Source organism: Panthera uncia, chromosome B1 (assembly GCF_023721935.1).
Source record: "Panthera uncia isolate 11264 chromosome B1, Puncia_PCG_1.0, whole genome shotgun sequence".
In the NCBI taxonomy this organism is placed as follows: Eukaryota; Metazoa; Chordata; class Mammalia; order Carnivora; family Felidae; genus Panthera; species Panthera uncia.
Genome location: NC_064811.1, coordinates 78,333,793 through 78,351,111, shown reverse-complemented (window position 1 = coordinate 78,351,111; position 17,319 = coordinate 78,333,793).

Here is a 17,319-nt window from a genome sequence, read left to right as displayed (position 1 = left end):
CTTAATTTTTGGCACAATATATGAAATTTAGGCATCGGTTTATTTTTTTATCTATGGATGTCCCATTGCCCAGTTGCTTCATCACCATCTATTTAAAAGCCCATCCTTCCCCCAACTAATTGCTTTTGCACCTTTGCTAAGTTGAGTTGGGCACGTTGCTGTGGGTTTATTTCTGGGTTCTCTGTTACATTTCACTGATGTATGCATCTACCACTCCAACAGTACTATATACAGTTCTTATGGCTATACTTACATATAAGCCTTGATATTGAGTAGAGTGATTCTTTCTTTTTTCAAGATTGATTGAACTACTCCAGAGCCTTATGCTTTTTCTGTATAAACTTTGGAATAAGCTTGCCTACCTTTACAGAAAAGTTTGTTGGCCTTTTGACATCAATTACATTACATTTGTGGATTAGTTTGGGAGAACTGACATCTTTGTTGTGCCTTTTGCACCAGGGACATAGTATATATCTCCATTTGTTTAGGTTTCCTGTGATTAATTTCATCATTTTTATGATTTGGATTTTAAAATATACTTTTATGTTTTCATGCTGAAGCATGCAGTCTCTGGATATGCTTTATTAAGTTTACACATAAACATTTCATTTGGGGGAACAATTATAAATGGTGGTATGTTTTCAATTTTGGTTTTCACAGTGATATTGTTATTATATAGAAGTGAACTTGATAATTACATATTGATTTATATCCTGCAACCTGTTTACTCATGTATTAGTTCTAGGAGCTTCTGCAAATTCATTGGATTTTCAATGTAGACAATCATGTCATCTGCACATAGAGACAGTTTTATTTTTTCATTTCCAAACTATTTGTACTTTTTTTTTTTTTTTTGGCTTGTTGCAGTGGGTAGAATTTTTAGGACTGTGTCAAATAAGAATAAGAACAAAGGCATATTTGCCTTGTTCTTGATCTTGAGGGAAAAATTCAGCCTTTTACCATTAAATATGAGGATTATTTGATAAATATTCTTTATCAAGTTAAGATAGTTTGTTCTATCCCTAACTTGCAGTATTCTTTATCATGGATAGGTTTTGGATGAGGCAAATGTCTTTTCTTTGTCAATTTAGCCTGTTACATGGTGAATTACATTGTTTGACTTTTAGGATTTTTTTTGAAATTCTTTTTTAAATTCTAGTTAGTTCACATACAGAGTACTATTGGTTTCAGTAGTAGAATTTAGCGATTCATCATTTACATATAACACCCAGTGCTCAACACAAGAGCCTTTCTTAATTCCAATCACCCATTTAACTCATCCCACCTCCCTCCATCAAACCCTCAGTTTGTTCTCTCTAGTTAAGAGTCTGTTATGGTTTGCTTGCCTCTCTTTCCCCCTCCCTTTCCCTATGTTCATCAATTTTGTTTCTTAAATTCCACATATGAGTGAAATCATGTGGTATTTGTCTTTCTCTGACTGACTTATTTCACTTAGCATTGTTTGACTTTTAAATGTTGAACCAATCTTGCATACCTGGAATAAAGTCCACTTAATCAAGGTGGATATGTCTTTTTATACATTGTTAGATTTGTTTTTATTGTGTTGAAGATTGCTGTGGCTAAGTTTACGGGTGATATTAGACTGCAGTTTCCTCTCTCTTTCTCTCTCTCTGCCTCCCCAACACCTTCTCTCCCCTTCCTCTCTTCCTTCCTTCCTTCCTTCCTTCTTTCCTTCCTTCCTTCCTTCCTTCTTTCCTTTCTCTCTTTCAATCTTTCTTTCCTTTTCTTTATTTTGTATTGCTTTTGTCTGACTTTTCTATCAGGATAATGCTGACCTCATGATATTAATTCAGATATATTCTCCTCTTCTATTTTATGGAAAGGATTGTATAGAATCACTGTTAATTCTGTTATAAATGTTTGGTAGATTTATCCAAGGAAGTAGTATGGGCTAGGGGTTTTTTGTTGTTGTTGTTACTGGTTTTTTTTCATATTTTCATTACGAATTCAATTTCTTCAATGATTATAAAAAACTATTTAGATTATTTCATGTTGCTTGAGAAGTAGTAGTTTATGAGTATTAGTAGTTTATGGATTTTGGAATATTGGTCCTTTTTTTATAAGTTATTGAATCTATTAGCATAAAGTTACACCTACTATTGATTTATTATTCTTTTATAGACTTCAGTATTTCTAGTGAAATTTTCAGTTTTATTCCTGATATTGGTGATTTATGTCTTCTCTCCTTTTATTTTTGTTCATCTTGCTAAATGTTAATGATTCTTACTGATTTTTTCCAAACAATCAGTTTTTGTTTATTATATTTTCTCTCCTTATTTCTGGTTGACAATGTGATTAGATTCTGCTGTTATCTTTTTCTTTCTTTTCTTGTGCTTGGTCTGGGTTTACTTTGCTTTTTCCTTTCCTCTTTCTTAAAGGAGGAACTTCTGTAATTGATTTAAGACCCTTTCCTCTTTATAATGTAAGGATTTTGTGCCATAAATTTTCTCTTTAGCACCGCTTTAGCTGTATCCCACATAACTTAATATTTTTATTTTCATTTAGTTCTATATGTTTTTATTTCCTTTGAGACTTTCTCTGAGGTTAGAAGTTTATGGTTTAATTTCCACATGATTAGGAATGCACCTGTTGTCTTTCTGTCACTGATTTCTAGATTGATTTACTTTACATAGTTTGTATGAAATCAATTCTTTTAAGTTTTTTTTAGGTTTTCTAGTGCCCAGGATATGGTTTTTCTTGATGAAGTTTCCATGTACACTTGAGGAAAAAATATATATATATATATATATATTTCATTCTTATTGAATGGAGTTTTAATATATATTAATTAGATATTTTTGGAGGATTGTCTTGTTCAGATCTTCTATATCCTTGATGGTTTCTGTTTTATAGTTCTATAGTTTGTTAAGAGTGAAGGTGTTGAAATACTTAAATATAATTATGGATTTGTTTATTTCTTCTGTTAGCTCTATCAGCTTTCAGTTTACCTCATGCATTTTATTTGATTTTATTTTTTAAAGTTTATTTATTTATTTTGAGACACACAGGGAGAGAGAGAGAGAGAGAAGAGGAGGAGTAGAGAGAGAATCTCAAGCAGAGTCCAGAGTCTGCACTGTCAGGACAGAAAGCGATAAACCGTGAAATCATGACCTGAGCCAAAACCAAGAGTCTGGACACTCAACCTACTGAGCCAACCATGCGTCCCTATTTTATTTTATTTTTAAATGTTTATTTTTGAGAGAGAGAGAAAGAGACAGAGAGAGAGAGGGAGAGACTGCACAAGCACAGGAGGGGAAGAGAACAAAAGAGGGACAGAAATCCGAGTGGGCTCTGTGCGACAGCAGAGAGTCTGATGCAGGGCTTGAACGCATGAACCTGAGATCATGACCTGAGCCAAAGTTAGGTGCTTAACTGATTGAGTCACCCAGGTGCCCCCAGTTTGCTTTATGCATTTTAAAGTTCTGTTGTTTGAGGTATATAAATTTGAGATTATTATGTCGTCCTAATGGATCAATCCTTTTATTTTTTATAATGTACCTTTTTGTCAGTACTAATTGGTTTTCTTTTGAGTTTTACATTGTCATAAAATAACATAGTCATCTTCCCACTTATTTTCTTAATATTTATTTGGCATTTCTTCCATAATTTAATTTTCAGTCTACATATGCTGTTGAATTTGAAGTAATTTTCTTGTAAAAACCATATAGCTACATCTTGATTTTTTGCTTTTGTTTTTCCTTTTTAATTCATTCTGCTAATCTCTACTTTTCAATTGGCATATTTAAACCATTTATACTTAGGATAATTCTTGATATGTCAGCACTTAAGACTATAATTTTAAAGTTTGTTTTTTGTGTATTTCCTGTTTTTGGCTCTTCCATTTCACTTTGCTTACCTTGTTAAGAATGGTTACTTGAACATTTTTTTTGAATTCTATCTTGATTTATTTATAGTGTTTTTTTTATTTTTATTTATTTTTAATTTATTTTATTTATTTTGAGAGATAGAGAGAATGCATGTGGGGGAGGGGCAGAAAGAGAGGGAGAGAGAGAGAATCCCAAGCAGGATCTGTACTGTCAACACAGAGCTTGACAGGGCACTCAGTCCTACAGACGGTGACATCATGATCTGAGCCTAAATCAAGAGTTGGACACTTAAGAGATTGAGCCACCTAGGCATCCTTATTTTCTATTTTATTTGAGAGACACAGAGAGAAAAAGAGAGAGAGAGCAGTGGAGGAGAAGGACAGAAGGAGAGAGAGAGAGAATCAAAAGCTCCACACTGACTGTGGATCCCACGACCCTGGGATCATGACCTGAGCCGAAATCAAGAGTCAGATGCTCAACGAACTGAGGCATAGTTTTGAGTTTTAATAGAAGAGATTACAGCACATAGTGTAAAGGAGTTTCTGTTATACTACAAGGAGATACACACCTTTTTCCAAATATAAAAATAGACTCCAACCACCTTTATCTCCTATCCCAGTGACTACCATGCCACATTGAGCTAATACTTCAATAAAACCATTCTCAAGTAACAGAATCAAAGAAAACATTACTTAAAAAGCAGATATAGGGAAGTTAATTTCCTTAGGTTTTGTCATTGTATTGATGATTACACAACTGCAAAGCATAATATACTTGTAACTGTCATTGTAATGGCTCAATTGACTGCACCCCCAGGGACCCTATTCACAGTATTTTTGAGTGTACCTCTTTGTATATGTTTCTTAATGGTTTCTGTGTGTATTGCAATATACATATGTGGTTTGTCATAGTATACTGGTGTAATATTTTACTACTTCAAATGAATTGTAGACATCTTACTTGCAATTTAATTATTTTACCTTTCCCAATTTTAAATATCAATGTCTTAAGTATCAGAAATTGATATACTTTTGTTGGAATTATCAAATATGATTTATAACACTCATGAGAAAATGGAGAGCATATTGCATGTATTTCTATTTCTGCTGTGTTACCAGCAGGACTCCCAGGTGATGCCTCTTGGTGGTATTGTCATTTGCCTGGTGTTGTTGACAGCACTCCTAAGAATTCTAGGGCAGAAATGAGACAACTATGAGTTGCCTCCTCTTGATAAATTGGAAGTCAAGAAAGTCAGGCCTACATTACCTTATTCTGTTGGGTTGAAAGTCCTCTGCTGCCCTGTTCAGTCTGTGGTGTCTAACTATTCCTACCTTCCTCTTTATGCAATTCAAAAATCTCACTTGGTTGCCTCTTACATTATTTCCAGCATTTATAGTACTTTCTGGAGAAGAGCATGGGAAATCATATCTAGGCCATATTGTCTAGATAAGAAGTCTGACATACTATTTGGAAACACTGTAGCACCTTCTTCATAATATAGACCCAGAATGTATTTATAAAGAACCACATGAAGAAAGCCAAACTACAATTTGTTGATGTCAAACCACAAATATTTCTTGAAAGTTGTTGCAAATTATCAGTTTTTATTTTGTTAAAATTGGTATTGTGACTAAAAAAAAAAATAGATCTCTCTAGTCTACTGGTTTGTTTGTTTTCATATCTCTTAATGGATTGTAACTATTGGCCATTCATCACCGATTTGCCTTGGTTAATTTATATCACCACTTATTGCCCGGGTACCAATCACAAGTGGCTAGATTCACTTCACAAGGGCTTGATCAAGACAAAACATTCTGGCAACAACTAAGTTGAATGTGATATTTGCTCATGGGAGTATAAAATCAGAAATATGGTCATGGTAGGATCCAAAGTCTGTAACACAAAAGAGTGATAAGCAACACAATCTTGAGTAGATTAAGATCACTAGACAACATTACTTAGAAGGTTAGAAACTGAAAAAGTCATGGACATGTTGGGAAATTGAAGGAGTCCGTCCATGAGAAGTGTTTCATACTGAAATAATATGTCCATTTCAACTTCATTACTACTGAACACCTGAGACAGCAACAATTTCCACACAAGTCTCCTTATATCTGGAGTAAGTATCAAATCTATGGTTTAGGTTCTGATAGCAAATACATTAGTAAAATAATATTAAATGAAATGAAACTGAAGGGACATGCTTCCAAATACTTTGTTTCTTTTGACTCCATTGTTCCATGTTCATTAGCATAAAGCATCAACTCTTTCAGTTTATTACCAAGTGAAACACATTGCTAAGTAGTTTTGCACATCTACAGCCTAACATTACAAAATTGCAAACCTGCAGTGTCTACTTTGTGTACATTTTGTATATATTTTCATTTTCTCCTGGTGATTAAATGATTTTCACAATTTATAACATAAAATATAATCAGACAAAAATTACAAATAACTTCAGGGTCCTTATGAAGAAAATGTTAAATGATTTTAATAAACATTTTATTCTAGCATTTAGAATGCTTTTGCTATAAAATCAGAGGTATCTGATGGTAGATAATATTACTTTCTTCTCTAAGAATCATAGTTTCCATCATAAATTATAGAAGTATAAGTAAAAAGATTATGTAGGCATGTGCACTATGATATGCAATCATTCTTGAAACTATCATATTATTAGTGGTTTGCATGGCAATCCTTAAATGGTGCCTCATATTAGTGTATTCATTTGACTACTAAAATTGAGTATATCAATTAGATACCTTTTACAGTATGCAAAATTAAATGTTATTCATCATTAAATGCTTTAGCAAATCCATTAGATTCTAATTATACTTTAATTGTACTTAGTAGCAGGTAAAGTGTGTGGTTTTCATTCTTCCATAGCAAGAACTACATTAAAATCTTGCTGAAAAGGCACTCTCTTTGCATTTAACTCGTGTTTCAATAAAAATGTTGACCAGATATAACAAATAAATTGTCTAATGGGAGGGATATTTTCGACTAATAGGATTAAAAGAGGCTGAATTTAGCAAGCAGTACATATGTAATACAACGAGGCATTATACATGGTCTTTCCTATCCGGCTTAATTGGCTCAAGCACTTGCTACAGACTGATTTCTCAATTTGGGAAAAGTAATTCTGTTCTCATTACTAGTATAATACCCGCCCAATAAAAATTGTCCTGAGTCTCTTTTATTGCTTCACTAATTTGGGGAGAAAGGAAAGTATCTTTGTAGAATTCCAGTTCTTCAAAAATTAATAACTCCTCTGAAAATTTTCCACACGGTAGAAAAAGCATCACAGTCTCCAGATTGCCTTTTAATACAAAAGTTTTCAAGATGTAAATCTAAAAAAATAATATTTTGTTTTTTTAAATTGTGAGGTTTATTTTGTCTTTGTAACCACTAGCAGGCCCACGTGGATGGAAGAATTCTTAACTGTAAACCACTCCACAAAAGTTATTCCAGACACCTCCATGATTACAGTTAGCAGGCAGTTTAAAGCAGCGCAGGCACTTTTAAATAATATACGAAACGTTTCTCTTCATTCTGGGAATTGAAATTAGACACACAAAATATATTTAAAAATGAAAACAAAAAAATCTGTCAAATAAACTGTATGTAGTATACTAGTTAACAAACATATCTATATCAAATGATACATAATATCAATCTATAACTATAATGTTGTCTTGTATTAACAGCTAAATACAACTAAGAACAAAAAGGAAGTCTTATCTGGATATGACAGTTCTTAATAAAGCTTCTCATTTGGGGCAGGGGTGGTTTGCCTTATGTTAACTGTCTTAAATGTCCTCAGGTCACCTCACTGTTCAGAGCTGACTGAAAACTGCCAAACTTCACACTTGTTTTGGCTTCAATAGTTCAAACTTCCGAATTCAGCTGTGTAGTCTTTCTCTGTTGCCAGTTACAATGGTAGTGATAGCATATAATGCTTTGTAGTCATGTAACTAGTACAATGACAAAACCTAAGGAAATATTAACTTCCCTATCTCTGCACCTTATGTGATGTTTTCTGTGATTCTGCTACCGGGGAAGAGCTTTTCTGAAGTGTTAGCTTCATGTGGCATGGGGGTGACAGAGTAGGAGATAAAGATGGTTGAAGTCTATCTTTACATTTGGAGAAAGATGCATATCTCCTTGTAGTATAACTTAGAAAATCCTTCACCCTATGCAGAAATCTAAACTTGTCTACACTACTCCCCATTTTCTCCATTAACTCTTTGATCTCATCACTCATCATTTATTTCCCTTCTTTTGTTTACTCCCCTCTAACTACAGCGGCCTCCATGCTGTTCCCTTCCAGAACCTTTGCACCAGCTGGACCCTCTGACCGCTACTGACTGTTTTCTCTTACTCCCCCAGATCTTCACATGACTTTCTGCATCCACTCTTTTAAGTTTTTGTTCAAATGCCTCCATGAGGACTTCCCTGAAAATCCATTTTATTTTTTTTTATTTTTTTTTAATTTTACTTATTTCTTTTGAGAGAGAGACAGGCAGAGAGAGAGGTTGAGAATCTCACTGATGATGCGGAGACTGGCAGGATGGAACTCACAGAACCCTGAGATCATGACCTGAGCCGAAACCAAGAGTCGGAGGCTTAACCAACTGAGCCACCCAGGTGCCCCAGAATCCATTTTAAATTATAAACTCCTGCTCCACAAACCAGCATTGCTTATCCACCTTCCTGGTTTTATTTTTATCTATAGTAAATAAAAGCTTCCGATATGCTATGTAATTTACTAGCTGTTTGTATATGGTCTGTCTACCCCAATGGTAACTTGAGCTCCACACAAGCAAGTGTTTTTCTCTATTCTGTTTATTGCTATATACCCAGTGTTGGAAAAGTATCTGGTACATGGTAGGTCCTTAATAAACATTTCTGTAATAAATGAATGAAATGTCAGACAAAATAAGAGATTGAGGATAAGCTGTAGTGAAAGATAAGAAAAAAACTTACTATTTTAATATAATGTGTTATATGTAAACATCCAAGGAAAGCTATTAAAACTTCCAAAGCTAAGAAAATATCATTAAAAACAGAATTTAAAACAAAATTTAAAAAACTCTGGAACATGTAGGTTTAAATATATTTTTATAGTAATATATAAACATAGAAACAGAAACATGTTAATAAATCTAATCATGCAAGAAACAGGACTGTTAAAACAGATGCTTTCATTTTTCATCTCAAACTGGTAATTATAAGAATCATATTTCCAGCTGAGAGTTGAATAATCAGAAGAATATTCAGCCTTATTGGGTTTTTTAAGTTATAAACTTTGCTTATTTGATGTTTAGTGAAATCCCAACATCCATGGAAAAGTTCCATCCTTTTATCTTCCTTTACTGTTATAATATGTCCTCTAGTTGTAAATGATATATTGATTTCCTGTGGGTTTTGATTTTGCTACATTTTTAGTCATTTATTCACAAAATATGTGTTATCTGTTTTTAATTAATTCTGATTCTTCAATGCATTGCATTAAAAAGATTTTTTCTTATCCTTCCTATTGACATTTATGTGTTAGAGAGTATATTCTACTTTTCTAACCGTAAAACAAAAAGCTTGTCAATAAATAAGCAATCACAAAATGTGAAAAGAAAGCCAGTATAGAAAAATATTGTAAAAGTGGTAATTAATATGGGTTGAATTGTGTCCCTTCAAAATAAATATATGTTATAGTCCTAACCCTTGGTACTCAGAATGTGAACTTTTTTGAAGATTTGGTCTTTGCAGAAGGAATCAAGTTAAAATTCGGTCATTATAAAATGAGGACATTTGGAGACAGATTTGCATGCAGGTAGAATGCATGCGAACCTGAAGATGACCATCTACAAGCCTAGGACAGAGGCCTGGAACAGATTCTAACTTTACAGTTCTCAGAAGAAACCACCCCCACCAACACCTTAATTTCAGACTTCTAGATTCCAGAACTTGGAAACAAGACACTTCTGTTGTTTTAACCACAAACTGTGTCGTACTTCGTAATGGCAGCCTATAATATATATATATATATATATATATATATATATTACATTTACATGTACATGTAAAAGTAAATATGTCACTTAAGTAATATTTTAAATTTAGTTCAAGGTCAAGCCATTTTTGAAAAGATAGAGATATTTGTAAACTGCTCAAAAGAAATGTCAATAAAGAGATGCTTTCCTCCATTTGCTCAGTAGATCATTAAGAGAAGTCTAGGTCAGAGTTATATGTTAATACCCACATTAATAAGACAGGTCATTTGAGAATTCCCACTCTAGAGAATTGGAAATGTCATTAGATGTAATCTTTTTCAGGATGGGCTGTAATATTAGTTAATTTCAAAGAGAAATACTTAAACATTTGTTTCCTCATAGTTTTCGGATCGGATTTGCCATAATTGGCTTCGCTAGCAGATGGGAAATGAAAGGGGCTCCCTCTCACTAATACCATGGAACTGTGCACTATGTGGACCTCCCACATGAAAATCTGAAAGAAACTGAAACAGAGACAGGCAGGCACCAGTCAACGTGTCATTTGGGCTGAACGTGATTACTGCTCGTTAGGGACGATTCTAGTCCTTTACCCTCATGGTGTAGTAACATTCCTAATGCTCTCTTTTTTTCTTCCTCACAGCCAAAGTTGAATTGGAACAGAAGCATAAACAAGAGGTTGAAGTATGATAAAAAGAATTATTGTTATCTCTTCTTCCCTTTTTTTTTTTCCCTGAAATTGCTGGATTTCTAAATAGGCGTGCTTACAGCTCCTAAAGCTGTCGAATGGTAAACTGCAACAGAAAGATACTGCTGCCCAAACACTGTGGATCAGCTTCTTCCACTCTTCGAATGAGTCTAGCGCATCTATATATAAATTGGTAAGCAAAAAGATTTATTTCTTTCACATATTTGTGGTGACAATCATATGAAATCCTATTAAAGTAATTTATAAACTATGAGGAACTATACAAGTATCAGTTATTAATGTATAGATTTAAATAAAATTCTATTGATTAAATCCTAACTTTTAGAGGGATATCATATTAACTATAATTGAATTAATTTTCTTAGGGCTCTTTATTGAATTTGTTTCATTTACAATGTTGAGAATACTCAGCACTGCCCTAATGGTCCAAAATATAAGCCTGTATGAAAACAATGGTTCCTACATTCATACGAGGTCATTGAGAGAAAGCCCTAGAACCAGAACATCCAGGTTCAAGTAACACCTCTTCTACGAATTATCCTGGGGAGTTTTTAAGTTTGCTCAACAATGGAATGGAGATGTAATTTGTAGGAAGGAAGATTAAATGAGGAAAGAGATATAATATTTTGCAGATAACTTTACAAATAATAAAGATGAACAAACCCAAAACCTAAACGTTGGTTATTGGTTATTATGGTATTATCATTATTAATATTTTATACTGAATTTTATTCTAAAATGAAATAATCATAGCTAATGTTAGAATTGTCTTTCAATCAAACCCTTAAAATAAAGTTACTATTTTTTTTAAGGAGCAAATCCATTTAAGCTTTTATAAATTTTTGGAAGATGGACTTTTATGAAACATTCAGATAAGAATATAATTTGAAGGGAAATTGGTGAGGCATAAGAAAGAGACAGGAAAGGTGCCCCAAGGATCACTTGTGGAAAAGCATTCTGAACAAAAGAAAGAGCTTATGGACAGGAATAAAGAACCACAGAAGTTTTGTTTCCCCCATAGTAGTAAGCAAGAAAAACACAGTGAAAGAGGATGGTACATCTAAATCAACAGGGGCCATACCACAAATTCCAAAGGGGCTTTAGATTCAATAGGAATTAACTGAAACTTTATTCTAAAGCTAAAGAAGTAATTTTTAACAGAAGAGTGTAATGATTATACCCTAATTAAAACCCCAAAGCCTCTCAGAGCAATGGGGATGTTGCATATGAATACAATCTGGGGGGTGCCTAGATGTGCTGATAGCTCAGAGCATAGAGCTTGCTTCTGATTCTGTGTCTCCCTCTCTCTCTGCCTCTTCCCTGCTTATACTCTCTCTCTCAAAAATAAAATAGTTCAAAAATTTAGTTTAAAAAAATTAAAAAAGAGATGAATACAGTTTGGAAGCAGTGTGGTAGGGTGGCAAAGACAGAAATGGGAGAGGTTGAAAACAAAGAGCAGTTAAGGTATTATATTAAAAGTGTAGTTCAGAGATGGTGTAGTGAGATAAATGGTGACCCCAAAGATTTCAGGCCCTAATATCTGATATTAGGGTACCTGTGATAGGTACCTTTTGTTGTAGACTTACAGAAGATTCTTCTAAATTATCTGTGGATCACAAATGCCATCAGGAGTGTTGTTATGTGAGAGAGGCAAATGAATTTGGTATATACAGAATAGGAGGATTCAATGTGATCATGCAGACAGTGAGTGACTGGAGTGAGGTGGCCCCAAGACAAAGAATTCAGGTAGACATCAGAAGCTGGAAGAGGCAAGGAACAGATTCTTCCTTGGAGCTTCTGCAAGAAGCACAGCCCTGCTAACATCATAATTTCACCTCACTGAAACTGATGTTAGATTTCTGGACTCCAGAGCTGTGAGAGAATAAATTCCCATCTTTTTAGGCTGCCAGGTTTATCAAAATGTGTTGCAGTGGCCATTGGCCATAAGAAACTAATATAAATGTCCAATACGTTTTATCATAGATGACAACTCCGATTATCTGGTTTTGGCTTTTTTGTTTACTGGGTTGAGAAGACTTGTGTTTCTAATACAAAAATAAATAAACTATGAATCTTTTCATTGTTCATTTAAAGGTTTTGACAACCTGAAGTTTGAGATTTGACTAGGGAAGTTGAACCTGGAGGCTGTGAGTCAATTTCATTTACCATGATGTAAATTACCATGATATTGGTAAGGAATAGCATTAATCACCTTTCTTCATTATTAAAGATTTTTGCCGAAGTTTCTTGGGGAAATAGAAAACACTGTTTAGGAAATGACTCATTCAATCCATATATATGATAAATAGCTAATTTCATAGCTAGAAGGTGCATATAGTACAGTGCCTTGTAAGAGTACACATGTCTCCTCTGTTGAAATTCTTCCACGCTTTTTTCCTTAGTGATGACCCTTACAAAGTTGAATTGTTTTGTTTTTTATGATGTTTATTAATGTCTTTACGAGATTGTGTTCTAAGAAACTAATAAGTGCCAGTACTGACAGATATCTAGTGACAATGCTCTTTAATCAACACAATTTTCAGATAAGGAGTGCTCAGTCTAACACTATTTCACCAATGACTAATATGTAAGCATTATGATTTAAGATCGGTACCTAATATATGATTTAAACCAAGTCATGTCTTTGTCTCAGGAATCTTCCAATCTTGATTATTCATTTATAGATTCTGGATCTTCTTCATACGCATCTCTATGGGATTTTTCCAATCCACATTTAAACAGGCTGGAATTTTTCCAATTTAAAGACAAAAATCACCCACATCCTGACTTACCCTCTAATAAAAATCACACCCAACTGCAGCAAAGAGACTTACTGCCATTATCACCACATCCTCCCCTGCACACACTACTTAGTGAATTGCAGTGTTGTTCAGTTTTTTTTTCCTTGAAGGCTTTTCCACCAGCACTGTACAAAATGGCTCTAATTGATGTTATAATGACTTTGAGTCACTCAGTCTGATGGATATTTTTCATACCACATCCTACTTGACTCTTAATTTCATTCAAAACTATTCACACATACTATTTTTAACACAGTCTGTATTGGCACTTTTGAAACCACAATCCCACAACCTTTCTTTTATGTTTGATGTCTCACTGCTCCTTTGTAGTCTCTTCTACTGACCCACCTGCCCTGACCCAAACTATGTATGTTAGAACTTTTCCAAGTTTACTTGTTAGCAATATTTTATCCTAATTCCATATTTTCTCCTACCTACCCACAATTTCCCAAATTTATTTCTTCTGTTAAGAGCTCTTCTCTGAGTTCCAATAGCTGAGATTCTTACTGACCCCTCAAATTTTTTTAAAGAGCTTTATTGACATACAATTCACATATTATACAATTTACTCATTTAAATTGTACAATTCAGTAGATTTTAGCATATTCACAGATATAAACAACCATCACTACAATTTAATTTTAGAACATTTTTATCTCAAAAAAAAATTCCATGTGCCCTTTACCCATCACCACCCTCCTTCCCCATCCACTCTTTAAGCCCTATAAAACCACTAATCTACTCTCTGTCTCTATAGATGTTGCCATTTTGGATGTGTCGTATGAAGGAATCACATAATAGGTTTCTTCTATCACTGGATTCTTTTCCTTAGAATAATATTTCTACAGTTCATCCATGTGGTAACATGTATCATAACTTCATCCTATTTTTATGACTAAATAATACCCCATTGCATGGATACACCACATTTGTTTAGTATTTGTTACCTGTACAATTGATTTGCTTTTACCTTTTGGCTATTATGAATAATTATGCTATAAATTTTCATGTACAGGTTCTTGTGTGGATGTATGTTTCCATTTCTCTTAGCTACATACCCAGCAGTGGAATTACTGTGTCATATGGTAATGCTATGTGAAATTATTTTAAGAACTACCAGACTATTTCTCAAACTGGCTGCACCACTGTACATTCCCACTAGTTGTGTATGAGAGTTCTTATTTCTCCACATCCTCAACCACCTCTTGTTATTATCTGATTTGTTTTTTTTAAATTCTGGTCATCCTAGCAGATGTGAAAAAGCCCCTCAATTTGACATGACTGAATCTAAACTCATCATCTTTCCCAACTTTTAAGTCTGGATTTCCTTCAGCTCTCCATGTCTCAGTAAAGGTATTCTTTTTTTTTCTTTTCAATACAAAATAAAAAATATACATTATTTTGATTGAGGTATAATGGACATATATTACTTTCAGGTGTATAATGATTTAATATTTGTGTTGCAAAATGATAACCACAAAGTCTAGTTAACATCTGTCACCACGATATTAGTCTTTTAAGCTAGAAACTAGGAATAATCATCAGTTGTCCTGTCTTCTCCATCATTCATATGTTATTTATCACAGAGTCCTGCCCATTCCATTTCTTAACTGTCTATTGAATTCACTTTTCTCTTCCACGATAATGTCTACCTTAGTTCAAACTATCATCATGGCTCACCCAGACCAGTACAGACCCTTCTAATCAGTCTTCTCAGATATATCCTTGCCCTTTTTTGATCCATTGTTCACACGAAGGAGACATTTTTCAATGAAAAATGGGAGTATGTCATTCTCCTGATTAAAAATCATCATTAATTATCCATCGTTATTTAGATAATGAGTTGACCCTAAAATTAACCTGCAAGTTGCAACACTATCTGAACCAGCTAATCTCACTGCCTCATATCCACCTCTTATCTCCTTACTAGCCACGGGATCTTTGATTTATTTTATTCATCATGCTGTGTTCCTAACCACCTCAGGACTTTCTTATAGTCTGTTTCCTATAACTTGCATGTTTTCAACTACTATCTCTCTGGATTTAATTTTTATTCTTCCTCAAAAGTTCAGTTAAATTTCCATTTCCTCAAGAACAGCTCCCTATTACATACTTCCACGGCAAATATTTTCATATCTGTAACATTTATCAGAACTGAAATCAAAATCTTAATTGCATAACGAAGGCTAATTTGTTCTATCACTAGAATGTGAGTTTCATGAAGGAAAGTGAAAAAATGTCTGTCTTATTGTATTCTCTAAATCCAGTGACTAATTTAGAATGTGTGTGTGTGTGTGTATGTGTTGAATGATTAAATAAATAAGATTCTTACATGAAAGCAGACAGATATAATTTGAGGATGTTGCAAGCCTCACATGATTTTTTACACTTAAAACATTTGCCTTCAAAAACTTATCAAGCAGTTTATTGTGATGCTGAATTATAACCAAGGGTGACTATTGCAAAGAGTTACAATCCTTCCTCTTTCTAATTCGTTAAATCTCCTGACGCAGATGTGCTTTATAGGAACAAGAAACAAAGTTGAAGTCTTAACAGCAGACTTAGTAATATTCCAAGGAGGAAGTAAAAGACACGGATGTAATTCAATAATACAACCACATATGTTAAATATTACTGTATATGCTGATGATAATTCTGTATCTGAGTTATTCAATTCATATAAAACTAAAGGTTTATTATATGCAGTCATCTCAGCACCGGACTAAGAATTGTGATTACACATTTGTAAATATATTTTTGCCAGTGGCTTTAAGCCCAACTCATTCCAGAAGCAACTGGCTTCATTTCTGAATCACTAGAACAGCTGAAGAGGTTACCTCATTTGTTTAACCTGAACACATTTTAGTTTTAGCTATTTTATTAATAATTATTCATTTAAATTACAGGATACCATTATAATAAAAAAAGTCCAATATATTATCCCTTCCCTCAAGTGTCATTAAAACCAAATTTCCCAATTAATTTCGACTTGCATCTTGACTGAGCCATTCAGACCACTCTGACTTTAAATGTTAAAGCTTTCTGGGTCAAAAGCGGAATATAGCTCATGATTTTGAGCTTTGTATTAGAAATCATGCTGTGAGGGGCAAAGAGTCTGCATTAGCTGTGAAAATGTAGGGCAACACTGTGCAAAGATTCTCAGAGGGAATTATAGAAGAAATAATAAACATTCAGAGTAGAAAAGAGAAAGATTTTATGGCTCACACACACACATACATATATACATATGAAGGTTTTTCCCATCTCCTTAGACTTCATCAATACAATGATGGTCTACATTTATATACCTTTCTTTTTCTCCCTCCACCCTTCCATTTATTTCACAGTACAGAAAATATTATAAAATAATAAACAACACAAAAAGTATCATTTACATTCAAAACACATTTATAATTCTTATTTTTTCATAGAACATCAAATATTTGTGCACTAAGGATTTTCAAAATATTTGTAGTGTTTTTGGTCACTGATTTCTATTGAATCAAGTGATTACTTAAATCAAATAATGGTCCAGCAATTCAGCTACTTTGACATGAAGCAAACAAATTTTTAGAATAAAATTTAAAACTAAAGAAGTTATTTTCATTTCTAAATGAATAATTTTTATTTCTATGTTATAGTTTCAGGGGATAAAGCAATTATTTACTGATATAGTAAAACACTTTTGATTCATTAAGCATTCTTGCTAATGGAAGTCTAGGTGTAATAGAAATCCCAATAGAAAAAGGCAGAGTGAGTGGAGAATATACTATTTGAAGGCAGTATAGCTTCTAACTTGAAGAGCAGAATGCTTCAGTTTAAGGAGAACACACAAAAAAGCCCAAATATGTAATAAACGCATAACCTCTATCTAGACTTAATGTATTGAAATTGTAGACAATCAGAAGTGAATAGAATATATTACAAGTAGTCAAACACAACTTACAAATGAT